This window comes from Triturus cristatus, chromosome 4_2 (assembly GCF_964204655.1).
Source record: "Triturus cristatus chromosome 4_2, aTriCri1.1, whole genome shotgun sequence".
Lineage (NCBI taxonomy): Eukaryota > Metazoa > Chordata > Amphibia > Caudata > Salamandridae > Triturus > Triturus cristatus.
This window is the reverse complement of record NC_140586.1, coordinates 860,690,979-860,710,939: the sequence shown is the minus strand read 5'-3', so window position 1 is coordinate 860,710,939 and position 19,961 is coordinate 860,690,979. Positions and strand designations below refer to the sequence as shown.

At 42.9% G+C, this 19,961-nt stretch overlaps 1 protein-coding gene and 1 long non-coding RNA gene across 3 annotated transcripts in view; one reads left to right on the top strand and one right to left on the bottom strand.

Moving 5' to 3' along the window:
- Positions 1–18,112, bottom strand: part of LOC146835269 (uncharacterized) — a 92,184-nt gene extending 74,072 nt beyond the window's left edge. For both annotated transcript variants that reach the window (XR_014960704.1, XR_014960705.1), the window contains exons 1-2: positions 18,081–18,112; positions 13,908–14,009 (exon numbers count right to left, since the gene is read on the bottom strand). This is a non-coding gene — a long non-coding RNA (uncharacterized LOC146835269). The remainder of the gene's footprint in view (positions 1–13,907; positions 14,010–18,080) is intronic.
- Positions 1–19,961, top strand: part of LOC146835267 (peroxiredoxin-like) — a 559,426-nt gene that overhangs the window by 135,263 nt on the left and 404,202 nt on the right. The window lies entirely within an intron of this gene.

Genomic DNA, 19,961 nt, shown 5'->3' with positions numbered 1-19,961 from the left:
TTTGGGATCATACCTAAATTATCTCTTACTCAGGCCATTACCAAAGTCACCATTACCAAGGATAAAGATGAATTGAAGTTATTCTTGGGCATGACAGAGTACTATTCAAGATGAATTGCAAGGTATGCACAAATTGTCTTTTCTTTAAGTTTAAGAAGAAGTTTATTGTGAAAAGTGCAACAGAACATACATAATAAACAAGAAAGTACAATGTGTTTATATAACTGTATATGAATAGACAACTTAATAAACCATCAGCAGAAATCAAACAGTTGCATATGCAAAAAGGGGTACTGGAATTATAACAGAGGAAACAAGCATTGGCATAGCCAATAGGTCTTGCCTTTGGGACCTTATAAGTGTTTAGTCTTAGAGCTATTGTCTTGCCAATGTTTTTGCTTAAAGATAATTAACACCAATGTCAGCTGGCAGCCACAGAACAAGCAACTCTCCATCTCTCCCTTTAGACTAAGTTGGCTTAAACATAGCACATCATCACAGGCACCAAAGCTAGTTATCCGTTTCGGCAATGCTCTCTATAAAATAATGTAGACAGGCCCGATCACAACAACCAATAACCACGCTGTACGATAAAAAGTAAAGCTCTGCGGCACACATCTGTACAACGAATACCACCCCCACAGTCTCTTTAGTAAAAAACAAATGCAAGCACTTTAAAATCTCTATTACCTGTAGAGAATGAAAACCAGACGCAAGCAATGGAAATTCCAGAACTATGGGAAGACGGTGTCCAGATTACGAAAGCAAGTCGGTTCAATGCTAATGGTAAAAAGAACTACACAAACAGTGGCCAAAATATACAAAAGACCATTAGAACCCTTTGTGTTTGTCCCGTGGTGCGTTCTTTCTTCTTTTAAGTGCTGTTTCGACATATTATGTGACTGGTACGCGGGCTCTCGCTACTTAATTTAGCCAATGGCTGAATCAGGATCATGAAAGTTTGTATAACCTAGTAGGAAGTGATTAGAGTTGACATTGTTGTAATCTTTAGTAATAAATTTGAAGCTATTGGCATCTCTTCTGACGTCACGATATCTGCTGCCTCTCACTGACAGCTGAGGCAGACTTTCCGGTCTGAAGCACTATGGGAGAGGTGGTCTACTGTGTCATGGGAGTCACTAGCTAGCTTAAGACGCGCTTTGCAATGTCTCTCACCTCTCAATGACTGAGTTAAGCAGCGGAGTCAGTTCCTTCAAATCAAACGTGGCGTACGAGGCAGAAAGTAGCGGATGCACCGCTAGCTCCCAGTCCGGCTCAACACCTCCCTCCGCCGCCATCTCTTACACTTCTCAAACCGCTCTGCGGCGCCGGAAGTGACCTCCCTGATATAGCGTCAGACGCAGTGCGTGTCACATAATAACTATTATACTATCCACTATAGGTTAAAGAAAGTTTTGCCTTTGATCCAAGTCTACTTGCCGGGCAGTGCAGGATGGTGCGTGGGGAACGCTTTCCTCCATCCTCCGCTCCAGCTGTCCCTGGCTCTCCGCAGCGGGGTTGCTGCGAGCATCCTCCGGGATGTGGAAGCAAGTGAGGAAGAGCGGGGGATGGGCTCTGCAACGTGCCCAGTTGGACCGGGGGGGGGCTGTGCGTGTGGGAGGGGTGGGGGTGACAAGGAGTGAGTCAATGAGGTAAGGAGGACAGAAGGCGCGATGACAGTGATGTGGAAGGTGTGGGGGCTAGTGACGAGGCAGGGGACGGTGAAGCAAGGGTGGCAGTTTCAGGTTTCGGGAGAGAGGGACATTTAGGTGGGGAGGGGGAGAATATATATTTAAAGAGACAGAGGTTATGCTTTCCGATGCGGTTTAAATGGATATTGATGAAACCGGAAAGAAAAGATTTATTAAAGGAGAATGAAGCCGAGAAAGGGAGATTAATAGAGAGGAAGGAGATTCGAGCGAGTATGGGCTACACGGGAAGATACATTTAGAAAGTCAGAAAGAGGTGGAGGGAAATTGGAAATGTGGAAATAATTAAAAGGAGCGGAGACAAGATATGTTAAAAGAGATTTCAAGAGAGGGGGAGAGTCTGGTTTAGCAACTTGAAGAGATAGGACTCTCGGGAAGAGATTTTTTAAGATAAATAGAACAAGCACAAGTTTGAAGAGGAAAGGAGGAGGCAGCAGGGGGAGGGGCGAGAGGAGGGGGCCTGCAGCTGTTTCCCTTTCAGGAGTGAGCAGGAACCAAGGTTTTAAAGCTCACTCCCGCAAGGGAATCGCCAAACTTGCACGCGTTGCCATTCAAAGCAATGCAACACGTGCACGTTTTTGCCAGCAAAGCTGTGTCGATTACTAAAGGTCTTTTTCCTATGCAACGCATGCGTGCTGCGTAGGCGAGACCTAAAAAGAGTGAAAAGAGTGATCTGAATATAAACTAATAAGAGAGCATAATACAATATAAAGTAAGTTGAGCAATTAGGAAGTAACAGCTGTAAAATAGAGATAAATAACTGTAAAGCAAATGTAGACACATAATGCCAACAATACAGGATATACGATTAGGGAAATCTATTCATGGGGGTTTAAGAACTACTTCCACTAGTGGATGGTGTTGAGTACATTTTTGGGCGGAAGCATCTAAGAAAGTAGTAATAGGTGACCACATACGTTCTCTTCTGATAAGTAAAGATGAAGGAGAAATATAGGCACGATCCAGTCGATGATTATAACAGACACTATACCACCAAGCTTGGAAGGATAAGTATGTGGATTGTTTCCAGTTTTTGGTGATTTGTTGGAACGCAATTGCAATTAGCAAGTCAACAATGTCTGTATTATATGTAATAGTTTGCCAGTGGTCAGGGTGCCTGCGTTGGCGCTAGGCAGCTTTAATTTAGCAGCAGCTGAGCCGGAGAGCCTGCCCCTTGCTATTGGATACTATAATATTCACTGCACTCTAGAAATCGTCCCATAATGCTTTGCAGGGCCTTTGGTTGGGATTGTATTTTTGCCCATACCTGTGCTTGGGGCGGTCCTAGGAGGATGGGACCACCACTGAATCATTTCAAGCATCTGCTTGGTCCTCTCCCTAGGTTAGGAAGAGCCCCAAATTCATCACATCTCTCACTGTTTGCTAATTTTCACTTTTGTGAAATGACTATATGTATTTTAGAATGTAAAGATAGGATTAATTATTGTTTAATTTAAAGCACTGCATACTATATTTTTATTTTAGTGAGATGGCTACATGTATTTAAGCATGCAAAGATAATTACTTTTTTTACATGACAATGTAGCTCATACAAAAACTCTGGAATAGGCTATTGCAGTCATATTCCTTTGATTAAACAGTGTTATCTTCAAATACTAAAAAAGTATGTAACCAATTCACAAAACTGAGCTTTGAAATATATCAGTCAATGAGAGAGGTGATGATTTTGGGGTCCCCCCCCAACCTAGGGGGAAGACCAAGCAGGTGCCTTGAACACAAAAAGCATATCATGCTCAATGATTGTGGTGGTCCCATCCTCCTAGGACCACCCCAAGCAAAGTTATGGGCAAAAAAATACAATGCCAACCAAAGGCCCAGCAAAGCATTATGGGGCGAGATTCTAGAGATTAGTGAATATTATGGGGCAGATTTATGACGATTGGCGCATCCCTGCATATCAGCAGGGATGCGCCAGTTATTATGCGCCACAGCTGCGCCACCATGGATGCGCCGCATTTATAATGCGGCGCTCCATGGGGAAAAAACGGCACAGATGCGTGACGCATCTGTGCCGAAAAGTGGCGCATTGCTGGAGTTGCGTCGCAAGCGCGACGCAGCTCCAGCAATGATCTGGGGGGCCCTATCTATACAATGCTGCGTCAATCCTTACGCCTGCTTCAAGCAGGCGCAGGGTTTTGACGCAGCATGGGCCTAAAAGTGACTGAGTGAAATCTTGTAGATTTCACTCAGCCACTTTTAGGAGGCGTTCCTGCGCCGGAACGCCCCCACTTGCCCTGGAACACCTACATGTGGCGCAGGGCTTTACAACGTGACGCATCTGGGAGATGCGTCACGTTTGTAAATACCCCGCACCATGGCGCAGGATTTGCGCCGCTGCTGCGACACAAAAGTGACGCAACGGCGGCGTAAATGAGGCGCAAGTGCAACATAAATCTGCCCCTATAAGTATTAGCTCTCAGCTCAGCCTGAGAGCCTGCCCCTTGAGGAATGTTTTGATATTGGATACTATAATATTCACTGCTCTCTAGAATATTGTCCCATAATGCTTTGCAGGGCCTTTGGTTGGGATTGTATTTTTTTCGCTTATAACTGTGCTTGGGGTGGGCCTAGGAGGATGGGACCACCACCAATCGTTCAACAGGATGTGTTCTTTGTGTACAAGGCATCTGGTTGGTTCTCTCCCTAGGTTAGTGAGGACATCAAAATCATCACCTCTCTCACTGCTTGCTGTATTTTTATGTTTGAGATGATTGTGTGCATTTTAGCATGTAATATTCTTATTAGTCATTATATCAAGACTATGGGAGGATTCTGTTTTCATAATTGTGGTGCCAGGCAGTTGTGGAGTTCAGAGTTGTGGAGCGGAATTCTCAAAGTTTTTTTTCAATTCTGCAGCTTTCTGTGTAGTGGTACTCCACCAACTACTCCATTAGTGGACAGTCCCTGGGGCCCGTAGCCTTCACTGGGCCTGCTTTTGAGACTTTGAGTTGGCTGTGGAGTTGCTGCGGCCTGATGGTGGAGGCGGGCCATGTTGGGACCAAGCCTGCGGGCCGTTGCGGTGGAAATTGAGGCATTGGCGATCGTCCTTACCTGGTGGCGAAATCTAGCAGGTCGTATGGAGACACGTTGCTGACCTGTGTGAGAAGACCGCCTGGCGCCCCTTAGAGCTGTGATCGGTAGAGGTGTGCCTGTGCACTGATGTAGGAAGGTATGCTTTGCATAACATATGCCACCACTACACTGGGGTGCATGCAAGAGATTGCCAATGGTGGGCCGTGCCTCTCTGCACCACAGGCTGGAGGATGTGCCGCTGCCTGGACGCTGTGGAGGGTGAGGCCCCTGAGATCTGCCAGACCTTTTTAGGGGGGAGCTCTGCAACTTCATCCTTAGGGTGCCCTGTTACATCACCTGCATCGGGAGGTTCCCCAGCAGAGTTGGCGACAACTGCTGTACCGAAGCTTGTGAAATTCCACTTGGCTGAGGCTCCTGCTGGCTGAGTCACAGATACAGAGAGAGCATGGTAGATTGAGCCCCGGTGTCAATGTTCAGGTGAAGAGAAGGTGGGACAGGGAACGGAGGAGGCCAGGGGTCGTGTCGGGCCCAGGCCTAGCACCTGTGGGTGGAGCAAACTGTGCCCTGAGCAATCCCTGCACTGCGAAGGACGCGCATTGTCGAGAACACCGCACAAGACTGGTGGGGGACTCTACTAACTGGCTCAAGTTGCTGAGATCGGCCATTGTTGGCAGCGGGTGCCAGTGTCATGGGGGCCAGTTAAGGCCCAGGCCCTTGGGTATGCACCGTTTCTAGCTTGGGATCTGGGGAACACGAAATCTGGTCGCCACTGTTATACCGAAAGAGGTAATCAGGTGGTGCTGCCATTCATCGCCCCCTGGTAGTGAGCTTTTGGGTGAATAGGTGACTATCCCTAAGTGGACTTGCTCTTCCCACAGCACAGCACTGTCTGGTACCTGCTGCTGCTGTCCACATCTGCTATCTGCTGCTTCTGGATCCTCTGACCCTGACAGGTGTTCGAGGCCCTCCTTCCTCCGCATGCTGCTGACTGTGCCTCATCGTTGCTGGTCAAGTGGTAGAGCGTCAATGCTTTGCTGCTTGACTTATCTCCTGTCCCTATTTCTGCTCTTCTCCGTTGCTTTCTACCTTTGGCTTTGTTCTTCTTCTTTCTTTGCTTTGTTTGGCTTTGTCTTTCATGTGCTTTTATACAGTTCCTTTTCCCCTGTCCTCTCCCTTGTTGATGCTGCAGTCCTCCAAAGCCCCACCCCTTCAGTGTCCTTTCCCACGTTTCCTGCCTCCCAGCTGTCCAGCCTCCCGCAGCACCACATAATGGCAGCCGCTGTGCGGCCATGTGCAGTGGGTATGCCACTGGTGCGCCAAATGTGCACCAAAGGCAAGTTCGTCTGCGCCGTCCGTGCAAGGACCACGTCCAGTGCCTCAATGTGTGGTCCATCCAGAAACACACCACAGAAATCTGGGACCTCCTCAACGTCAACTCTTCAGACATTGACTTGTCTAGCGGACCAATGTACCCTTTTAGCTGCTTTAATCCAGCCAACATTGTCCTTTGAAAGAGGTGTTCTTCCCCGCATCAGTTCAAATGGACTATGTCCTGTCGTTTCGCAAGGCGTGATTCTGTATGCCCACACTGTTCTTAAAATTTCTTGTTTCCACTTGAGGTTACTATTCATTGCAAGCTTGATAGTGCCCTTTAAGACTCTGTTGAATCTTTCGACCGCACCATTTCCTGCGGGATGGTAGACTGATGTTGTCTTATGATTGATGTTGTGTCTGAGAATATAATTTTTAAATACTTCAGAAGTGAATTGCGCACCATTGTCGCTTACAATCTGTTTGGGGAGGCCTTCTCGTGCGAAAGTTTCATCCATAAATTTTACTATACATTGTGCATCTGGATTGTTTGTAATTCTAACTTCTGGCCACTTGGTGAAGTGATCTATGATTACAATCAAATACCATTGTTCAAGATCCTCAGACACTGGTCCCATTATGTCAATACCTATTCTTTCCCAGGGCATTGAGGGGCATGAAATTGGATGCAATGGCGGTCTAAACGCTACCTGTGTTTTGTTAGCATTCATGCACAAATTACATTCTCTTACTGTTCTTTCAACATCAAGACTGACCCCTGGCCACCAATACATGTTCTTGATCCTTTTTTTAGTCTTTGCGATCCCAAGGTGTCCTTCATGGCATATTCTAACTATCTTAGATTGTATTGACTTTGACGGTACAAATCTCCCACTTCTTAATAGGAATCCATCTTCCAAGGACAATTCATCCTTGACTTCCCAGAAGTGCTTAAGAGGTTCTTGTAATTTACTTTTTCCAGACCACCCCTCATTAATTTTCTTTAATACTTGACTGATAATGTCATCCCTTTCCTGTTCAAAGAACCACTCTTCTTTATTAATCCCGCAGGTTTGTTCTAGGACATTTGCTATACACGGTTCATCTATTTCGTTGTGATCAAGGTCATTAGTTTTGACGGGCATCCTGCTCAGGTAGTCCGCAACTACGTTTTTCACACCAGCTACATATTGTACTTTGTACACAAAATCGAATAGGCGTACTGACAGCCTCGCCAATCTTGGCGAAGCATTGTATAAACCTTTTGTAGTGAATACTTTAGTTAATGGCTTATGATCAGTGCACAAATTTACCATTCTGCCCCAAATGTATTGCCTGAAGTGCTCCAAGGCCCAAACACAAGCTAGCGCCTCCCTTTCAATTATAGAGAATTTCTCCTCTGCTTGTGTGAGTGAGCGCAAGGCAAAAGCTACCGTGTATTCGACCCCTTTGGAGTCTTTTTGAGTGAGAACTGCGCCTAACCCCTTATTACTTGCGTCTGTTGTTACGTAATTTTGTAATGCAGGGTCATAGCCTTGTAGGGGTAAAGCTGTGCACATGTCTGCCTTTAAGTTCTGGAAAGCTTCTTCGCACTCTTTGGTCCTTCCAAACTTATTCATCAACTTTAACTGCTGTCTTAGAGCGTACGTTTTTAGTGCGAAATTCCTGATAAACGTTTGGTAGAACTCTACCAATCCCAGGAAGGATCTCAACTCATCCTTGTTTGCTGGCACAGGTGAGTCTTTTATTGCCTGTATGAGTTCCTTTTTTGGGCTGATACCATTGCCCGTTATATGATGCCCAAGATAATTCACAGAACTGCTCGCGAACTTGCATTTTGCATGCTCTGCGGTAAGACCTTTCCTGTCATGGATTTCCAAAACTTGTTCAACTCTCCAATCATGCTCTTCCTTAGTTTTACCCATAATCAAGATGTCGTCCTGGAAGAGCAGAATTCCATCTACACCCTCGAAAATGTTATTCATGAGTCTCTGGAACATTGCAGCCGCAGAGGCTAAGCCGAACGGCACTCTAGTAAATCTAAAACACCCATAAGGTGTGATGAATGTGGTTAGGGATTTGCTGTTGCGATGCAGAGGTACCTGGTGATATGCAGATTTTAGATTGATTGTAGAGAACCACTTGACACCCTTAGTAGAAGCCAACATTTCATTTATTTTCGGTAGTGGGTACTGCTCCACAATAATGTTCTGATTTAAATCACGCAGGTCAACACATAGTCTCAACTTGCCGTTGGGCCGCTTTGCTACGACCCATTCAGATGCATCCACTTTTTCAATTATTCCATCTCCCATGAGTTGGTTTAACTGGGTCCTTACATCATCTTTGATCGCAAATGGAATGTTCCTAGCTCTATGTACTACGGGAATAGACACAGGTTTGAGTCTGATTTTATGTTGATATCCTTTTAACTCACCAAGTGCTCCACTAAACACCTTGGGATATTTTTTGAGTAGAGAATCAGCACAATCTTTGTTATCGAATAAGCTTAACACAGGTTCCACTTTGCTTGGATCTAGGATGATGCCCAGATTGCCCTGATCCATCCATCCTAGAACTGATGGTCCCACTTTCTAAACATATAGATAGCCTTCAGCTTCACGCCCTATGTAAATAAAATTCAATTTTTTATATCCGCAAACCTATGGGCTCACCTGTGAACGATCTGATTTTAATGTCTGTTTTTTTTAGCTCACTTCCCAGTGTTTGTACGAATTTTTCTTTCCAAACATCCTCGTTAACAATTGTGTAAGGTGACCCTGAGTCTGCAACAATGTCAATGTTTACACCCCCAATTGACATACAGCATATGGGTTTCTTTGTTTTAGTAATTGACTTTGTTGTGCTTATTTTGTTGACACTGTCATCTTGTTCGTCATCTATATTTAGAATAAACATGTTAATGTGATCAGTGTCAGTGTCACTCCCATTAAAGCATTATAGTCATCATTGTATTCAACCACCTTGATCATTTGTGGTTTCCTTTTATTAGAGGCTTTGATGTAATGTCCTTTTACTCCACAATGTGTGCACTTTACTTCCCTTGCAGGACATTTGGGGTCATTCGCTAAATGTGATGCGCTCAGGCACCGGTAACAATGGCCCCTGTTCTTTGTTTCATTTCTCTTATAAGTTGGTTTGTAGTTTCTTTGATTCAAATTTTGCCTGTTTATGTTTTCTTGTCTGTCACCCTGCTTACAGTGTCACCTTCTTTCTTCTCTTTAGTCTCTGAAAGAACTGCTTTAGCGCATCGTCCAGTGAGTTTGGCCTTCCTTGCTATGTCAATTATGTTTTCGCCCACAAATTATCTTGTATATTAGAGTTTGAACCCTGCATCACTATTTGAACTCATCATGAAGTGCTCCAAAACGACAATTTATAGCCAGATTTTTTAGCGCAGACACATAATCATCAATTGATTCGTTTTCTCCTTGTTTCCTATGGAAGAATTTATAACGGTCAACTTCTACACAACTGTCGGTTTGTAATACGTATTGAGATCATCAATTGCATTAGTGAACATGTCACCTTCATTTTCTGCTCTGATTTTCTTGTTGATGGCATTGTATACTTTTATTCCTCCTGCTCCTAAACAATGCATGAGCATTTTATACTTCCTTTCTGCTTTCACCTCTTCATCTTCTTCTCAGTTAAATATTTTTTATTGAATATAAGAAAACACAGGGTTACAAATATAAACTAATCAATAATATTCAGAATATGAGCATACAAACGTTCTAAAAAATAGTAACTGCATAATAGGATAATTATACATAAAAGGATACAGGGTATATAAACATTTATAATAACGTGCCTAAAATGATAATACATTAAAAACAGGGAGAAAGAGAGTATACCTAAGGAAAAAGATATAAAACTAGGATATTACAGTGGTATACAAACAACCTGTGTGAATGTTAAAGTGAATATAATATTTAAAGGGGTAGAGTATTTTTTATAAAGGAAAGAACAAAAAAAAAGAGAAAGAGAGAAAACGAGAGAAAGAAAAAAAGGAAACGAGTGAAGAAAAGAGAAGAGAGAAAGGAAGAGAAGAGAAGAAGAACTCAGTGATAAGGATAGACAGGGATTATAATGATAATGATAGATAAGTCGTAAAAGGTAGCCACAGTAAATCAGATTTAATTTGAAGATGGATAGAAGACTGAGGAATAGAGGCAATTCTATGCTCATCACATATATAATTCCACCAATGTAAAAAGGATAATTTAGAGTTGTCTTTCCAACAGGTTAATATGACTTTAAAAGCCACCGCGAGAAATAAATCAAATAAAGGAGATGTGGGATTAACTTGAGCCAAATCAGGTGACATGGCGCCTAAAAATACATTATGAATACTAAGTTGAATTTTGTAAGAGAAAATCAGGGTACACTTTGACCATATAGCCGTCCAGAATGCATAAACCTTAGGACAATAGAACAATAAATGCAATAAAGAACCTTCAGCATTAAGACAAGACCAACAAAATGATGAAGCAGAGTGGTTAAACTTATTTAACAAAAGGGGAGTAATGACAACTCTATTATAAATAAAGTACAGGGACTGTGTAATATTAGCAGCTTTGGAAGTCTTGAATATTTTCTGCCAAAACTTATCCCATTGCGATATCGAACAAGTCAAAGAAAGGTCATGTTCCCACTCTAGTTCAACCTTAGACTTAGTCCGGGTACCAACATGGGTAGATAAAGATTTATAGATAAAAGAGGCGCTATGAACAGTATCAGCAGAAATTTGATATAATGGAGTATCAGGAAGAAATGAAGCAGGAGTTGGTAGAGAGAGAAATCTCTGTACACAATCCTGAAGTATTAAAGCTAAAGTATTATACTGTTGAATACAGGAATCAGGTAATTGAAAAGATTCTTGCAACTGATAGAAAGAAAGAATTACATTATTCACAAACATTTGGTGTACATAAATAAGACCCTTTTCTTTCCATTGTTTGTAGTAAAATTATTTGTGACGAAACTTAATGTATTTATTAAACCAAAGTGATTACGCTAGAAAAGATTGATAATCATCCAAATTCGTAAAGAAATGTGTATGTAACAAAAATTGAGAATGTTTCAAAATAGGGTATTTGGAAAGAAAAGTACAATTAGTCATGTGAACAACATCTCGCATTGAAAAATCATTTAACAATGAACATTCAACATTGACCCATGAAGGTTTAGGTGAATCCTGATAATCTTTAGATAAAGCATAAAATTGACGAATCAAAAAGGCATTATGATATAAAGCAAAATCAGGAAATCTTACCCCCCCCCCCTCATTTTTAGGACAAATCAGTTTAGACAAAGCAATACGTGCATGTTTGTTATTCCAGAGAAATTTAGTGCATAATGAATTAATCTGAGAAAAATAATATTTAGGAATTTTAAAAGGTAGCATAGATAGTATGAACAGAATCTGAGGGACAATCATCATTTTAATTGTATCAAGTCTACCCCACCAGGAGAGGAACAGAGGAGACCGGAGGTTTAACAAATTAGCAATTTTAAGTTTTAAGGCAGTAAAATTATGGGACAATGTGTCACGAATGTTGGGGGAGAACCATATGCCAAGATATTTAATTTTTTGGGGACACCAAGTGAAATTAGATGAGTCAAACATATATCTATAGCATGAAGGATTTAAGGGTAAGATCTCAGTTTTAGAAAAGTTTAATTTGTAGCCAGAAACCCTAGCGATTGATGAAATTTCCTACAAAAAGGGGGGTAGGGAAGACACAGGATTAGACATATAAATAAGAACATCATCAGCATATGCAGATAATTTAATTTGTTGGGTCTTGAAATTAAAACCATTAATGAGAGAGTTATTTCTAATACGTTCCAGAAAAGGTTCTAAGCATAACAAGAAAAGTAGCGGTGATAGGGGGCAGCCCTGACGAGTACCTCTTTGAAGGGAGAAATAAGGGGAGAAGAGACCATTAACTAAAATACATGCTTTTGGATTGGTATATAACAATTTAACATATGAAATAAACTTTGGACCAAAACCAAACCAATGTAATGCATGAAATAAGAACGCCCAGTTAACACGGTCGAAGGCTTTTTCTGCATCCAGGGATAAAGCAGCAAGTGGGGCTGGATAATTTCTACTAAGAGCAAGAACATTGGAAAACATTCTGGCGTTATCAGAAGCCAAATGACCTTTAACAAAGCCAACTTGGTCTGGTTTAATGAGAAGTGGGATAATTTTTTCTAAACGAGAAGCTAAAATTTTTGCAAAAATTTTACAATCATAATTAATTAATGATATAGGACGAAACATTTTGCGAAAGGAGGGGTCTTTATCTGGTTTGGGGATTACGATAATAAGGGCTTCCAAAAAAGAACCACAGGCTTGGGAATTGGATATAAAGGAATTAAAAAGTTGTAACAATTTGGGAGCAAAAATTGAGGAGAAAGTGGAAAATAGTTCTACTGAAAATCCATCAGGACCAGGAGCCTCGCTTTTTTCAAACATTTAAGAGCATCGGTTAATTCTTGTAGGGAGATATCTTCTTCAAGGGGTTCGAAATTATCCTGGGAAGTTTTAGGCTTGGGGATATCTCGGAAAAAAGAAATAAGATCATCTTCAGATGGCATGGTAGTTTCTGTATATAAGAGATTGTAGTAAGATTGAAATGTGGAGATAATATCGGAATCAGATGAAAGGAGTGTGTTGTTTGATTCCGAATGAATGGGGCCAATAACTTTACGTTCTGATTTAATTTTTAGATAATTTGCTAGCATTTTTCCCAGCTTTATTTTGACCTCCATGATATTTCGATTTAATCTTAAGGAGGATGTTACAAGCGTCCGCAGTGACTATTTTATTCAGGGAGGATTTAGCCTTAATTAATTCTTGTAGTGATGAGGGAGATTTAGAATAATAATAATTATGTTCTAAAGTTTTTAGAAGGGTTAGGGTTTCTTTATATTTAGTATGCAGTAATTTTTTCTTCCTTGAGGAGTATGCAATAGTGAATGCTCTGAAGGAAGCTTTAAAGGCGTCCCAATTGTTATGAACGGAAGTGTCTAAGGAGTTATTAAAGGTAAAGAATTCCTTAATAAAAGAAGTCGCTTCTAGAATAAAGGAACGGCCCGATAGAAGGAAATTATTAAAACGCCATCTACCTTGTTTACATGTGGTGAGAGATAGGTCAAAAAGGGTGGAGACAGGAGCATGATCAGATATAAATATGGATCCAATGTCAGAAGATTGGAGACATGGTAGTAGTGATTTGGAAACTAAAATATAATCAATACGAGATCTGGTATGATGTACGGGTGAAAAGAAGGTAAATTCTAAAGTATCTGGGTTACATGTTTTCCACGTATCAAATAATGGGCGAGAGGAAATGGCTGCTTGAAATGATTTGTGGGATTTGTCAGGTTTGAACTTACAGTTGGATTGCCTATCAGTAAACGGATCTACCCAATTGTTAAAATCACCCCAACCACAATATTAGAATTAGCACTTGACAATAGTTTCAGCATTATAGAGTGCCAGAATTCAGAATCTGGTTTAACAGGACCATAAATATTGAAAAAAGTTATTTGTCTTTTATTTATAGTAACCTCTGCCAATACCCACCGACCCTCAGGGTCACACTCTGACGATATAATCTGTGCATTAATGGATTTATGAAACAATATAGCGACACCACCATGACGATCAATAGCAGGAGAAAAAACAATTTGATTAACCCAGTGGCGTTTAAGTTTAAGGGATTCTTTGTCATTACAATGGGTTTCCTGTAAAAAAGCAACTTGGGTATTAAGTTTAGCAAGATGAGACAATACCTTTTGACGCTTGACTGGATGACCAAGACCACGAACATTCCACGAAGTCACATTAACCATAACACTGGGAGCAGGTAAATATGAGGGAACAGGAACACAAAACTGCAAAATCGACAAGACAAAAGAAGGTAAGACAATGTTCAATATGTGAAAAGAAAGACTTAGTATTAAAAATGACACAGGTACAGAAAAGACGGATTAAAGCTGAGTAAGAATGAGTAGATGAAAAGAAGAGATAGACAAAAAGAAAAAGAAGCAAAAGAGAAAAATTAGAGGAGAAACATAAATCAAAAAGTAGGACTAAACAGAAAAAGAAACAGAAAAGAGGGAAAAGAAAGAGAAAGAAAAGAAAGGAAAGAAACAGAAGAAAGAAGCAAGCAAACAGATCAAGGATTAGCATCCAGATCTGTAAAGTAGAAGGAAAACCAAGAAAAGAGGAGCATAGTGACGCCGAAGGGCACGGACCACAGTAATAACTACACAAGATGAATGAGAACCTCATGAATACAATAAGAACAGATAATCAGAGGATATCAAATAGGCAAATCAATTTATAATCTAATTAACCATCCTAAAATATAAGAAAAAGTCAAACATTTGTATCCATGCCCTGATGTGAGAGACTATGTAGAAAAAGTTTAAGTTTATCCGGATCATCAAAGGAACGTGACCGGCCATCATGTGTAATTTTACAAAGGCAAGGATGGAGAATTCCATATTGAATGTTAAGTTGTCTCATCTGAGGCCGTAAAGCAAGAAATTCCTTGCGACGGGCATTTGTTGCATTGGAAATATCCTGAGATATGAAGATATTATGGCCTGACCAGATAAGATGGCGTTTAAGTCTTACAGCCTTCAAAACTTGCATAAGCTCGGTGAATTCCAAAAAAAGCATTATGATTCCACGTGGCTTGTTGGCATGAGGAAGAAGACGCCCCAATCGGTGAGCTCTTTGTATATTGAGGAGGCTCGGCGATGGTTGAAGATCTAACAGTTCTGGAAGGAATTTCTGCAGAAAAGTAACCATGTCGGAACCTTCAACATTCTCCGGAAGACCATAAAGGCGCAGATTATTTCTACGATTGCGATTTTCAAGATCCTCTGTGTGGATTTTTAACTTATGGATTTCTTGTTCCAGTGTGGGAATCTTAGAAGTGATGTCTTGCAAGTCGCTTACACGCTGTTCAAGCTCCAAGACAATCCATCTCTCCTCAATCTGCTTTAACTTTTCGTTAGTCGTGGACATAAAGGGTTGAAGGCCACGTACCTCATCTAGTATAGAGTCCAGGACCGGGTTTTGTGAGGAGAGAATAGGAGACGGAGGATCATTTTTATGTCTTTTTGGCTTGGTGCCGGGTGAGGAAGAACGAACAGCATGGGAATCACTAGCCATTGTGACTTAAAATGCTCCACGAAGGATAAAAGCTATCGCAAAAATATAGTGTGAATATTCCGTATATTAATAAAATACAGATATTGTATAGAACTCACCAAGAGTCACAAAGTAGACTAAAAATAAACTTGAAACAATAATGATATCAAATCCTCCATAAGGAACATAGCAAAAAACATCTCAGCTGGCATATATTGATGCAAAAAATGCCATTCCAGGTGGAGAAGGCGCAGTATAGAAGAAGTCCGGCCAAAAAGCGATGCACTGGCAGAAGAAAGACTTCGTCATGACAAATAATGTGAGAGGAGCTGAGTGAAGTTAGCGGTTAAGTCTCTGCCATTAGTTATTTTCTAATATGGGCTGCCATACCATTCATTTATGTAGAAAAGTGCATTGGAATGCCCCTTTGCCTCAAACAGACCACTGGTAGCAGTTGGCGTTGGCACATTAAATAAAGTGACACACCAAAAAGAAACTGGGGTGAGCACTTATATCGTATAGTGCACCCATTTTAGTATTGAGGAGGCAGTAGGCAAAGTTTGGCAGTATGCAGCATTCTGAGGAAAGAAAAAGCGGGCACCGCGATACAAAATGGCGGGCGCCCGCGAGTCACTGAGGTGAAAATCACCGCCGCAGCGTATGGGCTCGTTTGCTGTATAACGACGATTTGAAAGCGGTATTCAGACTCACCGCATCGTCATTCAGCCATGCCCGCCTTCCAACGACAGGGATAACATCCGTATGAGGCTCTGCACAAGTTAGAGATCCCGCGTCGCTGCGGAACCTACACCGGGTCCGCCATTTTGCTTCGGCGCTCAAGCCACGCCTCCCTCTTCATCTTCTTCTAATGTGGAGATATAATTTAAAAAATATTCTCTCCATTCCTCCCACTTGAGGGCAGGCTCTCCCCCTGCACGTAGGAAGGTTTCTGGTGGTGACAGGTTCCACACACAACCAGAAGCCATGGTGACCACTAGACTAGCTTGTTATAATAGTTTAGTTACACCTAGAATAATTCTGTGAAAGCGTTCACTTAATTTATTTTTTGACTTGACTGGTAAGAGTAACTAGAATATTAATAAGTATTCGCATGCGCACAAATGAATTTCCTCTTAGAACTCATGTGTTGTTTTTACTCGTGTATCCCACTCAATAGACATCCCAGGTGTTTGCCAGTGGCGATACAGTACAACAAGGCTTATGTTTTTTTTTTTTTTAATTAAACACAGCTGCAATGTGTAGTCTTACTTTTGAGGTTGATCTGCGTAGCGCTCACATTCTTACTCCCAAGCGTGCAGTCGATTGTTTAAGCTGCGCTGGAAATGCAAATGTATTTCAGTAAAATTTGTCAAAATGGCGCCTCTGACGTCTGAGTAGAAACTAGACTGCAAACCTTTTTTCCTTTCTGAAGAGAGTGTGCATTTAAAATGGCTGACAGGTCGATGACGTCACCTGCGTGGTGACGTTGGTTGCAGTTGATGATTAACGGTGAATTCCGTTGAGTTGACAGTTGGAATTTTCTCCTCACTTCTACTTGCTGTGCGCAAATGTTTCTTTTTTCTTTTAACCCCTTCCATGCTCATGACGGAACGGTTCCGTCATGAGCCACGGTTGAGCTGTGCTCATGACGGAACCGTTCCGTCATGGGCCCGCCCGCGCACGAACCCTTCAGCACCGCGGCGGAATTCGCCCAGCGCTGAAGGGGTTAAAATTACGTTCTTTGAAGTTGTAAATACCTTATTTATTTTATCAACGAGGCCTTGGTCGAGAAGTTGGTAGAAAATTTGTTGAATTCACTGACGTATTTCTTCGTTTCTTCCTTCAAAACTTGATATAGTCTTCCGTGAATTCATTTAACACTTCTTTTACCTTGCAGCCTCAGAATTTTTCTTATTTTTCTTCCGCTTGAATTTACATCCGACTGACTTTTATTAATAAATTATTTTTCAAAGTCCGTGGGTTCCGTGTTGGCGCTCGACGCCACTTTGTTAAGAACTCCGACACATAGGGGCAGATTTATAATAACTGACGCATCCCTGCATATCAGCAGGGATGCGCCAGTTATTTTGCGCCCCAGCTCCGCCATCATGGATGCGCCGCATTTATAATGCGGCGCACCATGGGGCAAACACGGCACAGATGCGTCACGCATCTGTGCCGTAAAAGTGGCGCATTGCTGGAGTTGCGTCGCAAGCTCGACGCAGCTCCAGCAAGGCTCTGGGGTGCCCTATCTGCACAATGCTGCGTCAATCCTTACGCCTGCTTCAAGCAGGCGCAGGGTTTTGACGCAGCATGGGCTCAAAAGTGACTGAGTGAAATCTTGCAGATTTCACTCAGCCACTTTTAGGAGGCGTTCCTGCGCCGGAACTCCCCCACCTGCCCTGGAACGCCTACATGTGGCGCAGGGCTTTACAACGTGACGCATCTGGGAGATGCGTCACGTTTGTAAATGCCCCGCACCATGGCGCAGGATTTGCGCCACTGCTGCGTCACAAAAGTGACGCAACGGCGGCGCAAAAGTGGCGCAAGTGCAACATAAATCTGCCCCAAAGTGGTTAGTAAGAGTTATTTTAATTAAATACGCCAACACGTGCTCCTACAGAAAACGGAGCTATGCTCATCTGGTCAGATCGGCGATCAGCTGTCAACTGTCAACCTCAATGAAGGTATGGTGTCCGCGCAGGGACATTGCAACGCACAGCTGAACGGTGTCCATGAATGGACAATACAGTAAACGTAACAGACCGGTAGCAGCCTAGCACAAATAACCCAACACTCACTGCTGCACTTCGGAGACGCCATTCATTCAGGAAAAAAGTACAGACCAGGCAGACCTCGCGATACTTCCGGTGCAGTCCCTCAGTGCATGACTACAGGTCCAGCAAAAGTAGGGTTGGATAGCATCGTTACAATATACCAGGGTGCAGTACCACGGGTCGTCACTAGGGGTCTGTTAAATAACAATGCGGGAAGCGTGGGCAGGATTTCCAGAATTTATTCAGGTGAAAGATGTACCCACGACCGGAGCCGTCGAGCCAAGAATGGCGTTGCTAAGGTTCTCAGCTACGGAGCGGCCGCGTTAGAATGCGGGCAGAATACAAAGATAAACTTTGCAATACATTGCATTTACAACAGGGTCCATAAACACATCAGCCAGGCACCACACTGTAGCATGCATGGACGGGGAGGGGGGGATTGCAGAGTGGAGGCTGCTACTACAGGTCCTAGTCCAGTCAGACTCCACGCTGCATGTGGACAGCCTATGACTGCAGCAAGATAAAGATTAGTAAAAAGTCTCGTGCCTGTTTTATTTATTGTTTTGCCTTAAGCGACGCTCTTCAGACGGTTTAACAGCAATCAGGGTGAGAGAACCTGAAAGAACATCCGCCTACCCACAATGCATTGCAAAGACATACACGACCAAAACCCAAAACAACAAGCATTTGCAATGCAATAGGTCTCGCATTACTGAAAGTTTGAGCTATTGGCATTGCATTATTATTTGCAACGCCACTAGGTCAAACTTTCAGTAATATGAGACCTAATGCAATGCAAATGCTTGTTTAATCTTGATCTTACCTGCGGATACCATGATCGTTTTCAGCAGGCCAGTGACCTGTAGAAAAGGGCCTAACTGATCCCCCTCCAGATAACGACATGGATGAGGGAGCAAGCCTTCCCTGCAGTGCACACAAGGGGTAAACTCCACTCTACTACGCACAAGCCCTTACATACAGGATGTGTGAGCAAGTGCACACTAGGAGCGAGTCTTCCCTGCAGTGCACGTGGGGGTGAAGGCCCCCCACTACCCAGAAGCCCTTACATACAGGATGTGTCACAAAATGCACACAGGCACCAAGCCTTCACTGCAGTGCACACATGGGTGAACGCCCTCCTACCAAACCCAACCCCTTACCTACAGGATGTGTGAGCAAGTGCACACAGAGCGACCCTTCCATGCAGTGCACATACGGGTGAACGCCCCCCCCCCCCCACTACACACAAGCCCTTACATACAGGATGTGTGAGCAAGTACACACAGGAAGCGAGTCTTCCCTGCAGTGCACGTGGGGGTGAAGGCCCCCCACTACCCAGAAGCCCTTACATACAGGATGTGTCACAAAATGCACACAGGCACCAAGCCTTCACTGCAGTGCACACACGGGTGAACGCCCTCCTACCAAACCCAACCCCTTACCTACAGGATGTGTGAGCAAGTGCACACAGAGCGACCCTTCCATGCAGTGCACATACGGGTGAACGCCCCTCCCCCCTACTACACGCAAGCCCTTACATACAGGATGTGTGAGCAAGTGCACGTACAAACAGGGAGCGAGCATTCTCTACAGTGGACAGGGGTAAGGATGTGTGCACACAAGGAGCGAACCTTAGAGGTTAGGACATGTGCGTATGCGGGGAGAGAGCCTTTGTTGCAGTGCACTTGGTTACGGACACATGAGCAGTGAGAAGTCTTACACGTGAGTAGTGAGAGGTGAGCAGTGAGAGGTGTTACACGAAATAAGTGAGAGGTGTTAATCGAGCAGTGAGAGTTGAGTAGTGATAAACGTTACACGTCAAAGGTGTTACACGAGCAGTGAGAGGTGAACAGTGAGAGGTGTACGTATGAGCAGTGAGAGGTGTTACTCATGAGCAGTGAGAAG